Source organism: Papaver somniferum, chromosome 7 (assembly GCF_003573695.1).
Source record: "Papaver somniferum cultivar HN1 chromosome 7, ASM357369v1, whole genome shotgun sequence".
NCBI lineage: Eukaryota > Viridiplantae > Streptophyta > Magnoliopsida > Ranunculales > Papaveraceae > Papaver > Papaver somniferum.
This window is the reverse complement of record NC_039364.1, coordinates 195,727,450-195,730,162: the sequence shown is the minus strand read 5'-3', so window position 1 is coordinate 195,730,162 and position 2,713 is coordinate 195,727,450.

Sequence of the window (2,713 nt, the reverse complement as noted above, 5' to 3'; positions counted from 1 at the left end):
TGGCATCACCAGAAGAGTATCAGAACCAGTTGAACAATTTAACGACTCGTTTCAATGAACTCCAGAGTTTTCACTTGAGACAGATGCAGATACAGAGGGAGAATTTGAGATTCGAAAAGCCTGAGACTCCGTTAGGGTCAAGTTATCAAGTAGGTTTAGGTCATGATGGCATTTCCCCTGGTGATAGCAGTGTAAGAAGTCGTGGAAGTCGAAGAAGTCGTCATTCTACTCCAAATATGGTGGAAGAGACTCAGCTACCAACAACAGCAGCAGCAGACATGGAGATGACGGATATTCAGTTCCAATCTCCTATTAGTTTCATGCCCCAAGGTCCTGTAATTACTCCTGGTGGTGGCGTAAATACGGATGCATTTAGGCAATCCGTAATTTATACCCCAACTACTTCAGCATTTCACCGATTTCAAGCATCTCCAATTCAACCATCCCCGGTACCTTTTCAGGGTTATCAATCGCCTGATGCTACTCAACCACCATCTCATACTCAAAATACTGAATTTTCAGAGGATCAAACAGGCTTAGGGGAATACATATTTGGTAATCGTTAGTTTGATAGATAAATGTTAATCGTTAATTTGAATCGTTAATGTAATTGCACTTTTGTTTGATAAATAATAATCTTCTTTTTAAAATTTTCTATTTAAGTTAAAATTGAGAACTTAAAACATATACATTGCATTAAGTTTGGGCAACACTTTTAAGATTTCATAACAACTTCCATATGGAACTCCTTTCCGTTGTCACGGAGCCACTTTGCACGACACCTTTGATCAATCTCCAACATAGTTTCACCACTTCTCATGTTTTGAGCTGCTTCCCTTATCATACCAATATACTTGTTAACATTCTTAGAAATTATGGAGAACCGAACACTCAACACCAGCGAATCACGATTTTTGAGGTTCGTTGTTTCTTCTTTAAATTTCAGTAAAACGCGTCATCAACGATTGGATGATTAGTGCAGAAAACATAATTCTTGCGGATGCATTCATCTTCTAACGTGTTAAATTTGCTCTGATGTGCAACTCTTCCACTTCTTGCTCTTTTTATTTCATTTTGCACATTAGCTCGAAGTTTAAGTCTTTGATTGTCGGCCGCATTTTGCTGTTCTATGAACTGAGCCATAGACATATTTTGAGCCATTAAAAAATCTAATAAAATAGGAAGAAGGTGTGAGTCGAAATGAAATTGAAATTGGGTATTTATAGACAGATGAATTTATGTCCGTTGGATTGGATCTAATGAACGATCTTGTTTCCACCGAGCGGCCTAGTCTAAGTCGCTACCGGTCTAAACAACATCGAACGGCGTAGTATTGACCGAGCAGTCGAGACTCAACCGCTCGGTAGAAACTTGACCTGGCATGGCTAAGTGGAAAATTTTCCACTTTGCCATGCCCATAATGACTGCAAAAGTGTGGGTTGGCCATGCCCATAGGAACCGACCTTAGAGATTAATTATCGTATGTGTAAAAATAGGAAATGAAGTGGGCATAGGAAATAACACGATTTATACTTGGAGATACCACTATTAGCACGGATGATACCATTTGATATACTAAAAACAAATGTTTATAGAACTTGACCGCAATATCGCTCAAATGGTATTACCCCATTAATAATAATATCTCTTTATAAATCACTACAAAATAAAATAAAATCACAAGGTTCATTTGTCTTATAGTTTTGGTAGTTAGTTAGAACTATGGAGAGTAGTGGTACTTATTTTGACCTAAATACTATCATATTTATTCTCCTGCAAAAAAATACTTACCAAAATGGAAGATAATTTTATCTTCCTTCCGTTGTTGTATAGATATTCCCTTATATGTTATAGTTAAATGAGTGGGATCAAATTTAATTTTACTTAGTCTATGTCTTAGTTGATAGAACAATGTTCTTCTTGTATTGATTTCTAGTTAAAGGGGTGGGATCAAATTTTATTTTACTTAATCTTTGTCTTAGTTGATAAAACAATGTTCTTCTTGTATTGATTGGAGAATGTAATTTGTCACAAAGATGCAATTATCTTAAATTCTAAATGAAAGGAAACACAAACAATTTATAGAATTCCAACGTTCACAAGAGAGAGCCAGACCAACATAAAGAACAAATCAAAACAAGACACATACATAAGCCTGATAGCTAAGCACTAACATTTGAGAAGTGACGTAAAGGCACTGTAAGAAAAATCAGCTGATATTATCCCCCCTCGAGTTGAGGTACCTAGAAGAATAAGCCTTCAACTAATATCTGAGAAGAGAAAATCTTGGACTAAATTACCCCCCTTGGTAAAATATCAGTCACTTGATCCAAGGTAGGATGTAATGTACCTGCAAAACTTTAGACTATACTAGTTCCCTGATAAAATGGTAATCCACAACCAAGCACTTTGGAGGAGAGGGATACTATATTAATATTATCACAATGCACAACAAGAGAAATATGTAAGAACATATGCAAATCCACATAATTTTTGCAGCAGAATTAGCTCTCGGTGCTGGACCTAGCTACTGTATTCTGCCTTTTGTTAAACCATGATATAGGATTATACCCAAAAGATATGCAAAATCCTTCAGTATTGCGCCTTGTGTCTCGTTCAGCATCCCAATCTGCATCACGAAAACCATTTACGTGCAACTAATACTCTTTTGCTAAAGATAAAAATGCGGGGGTATAACAACCACACCCAATAT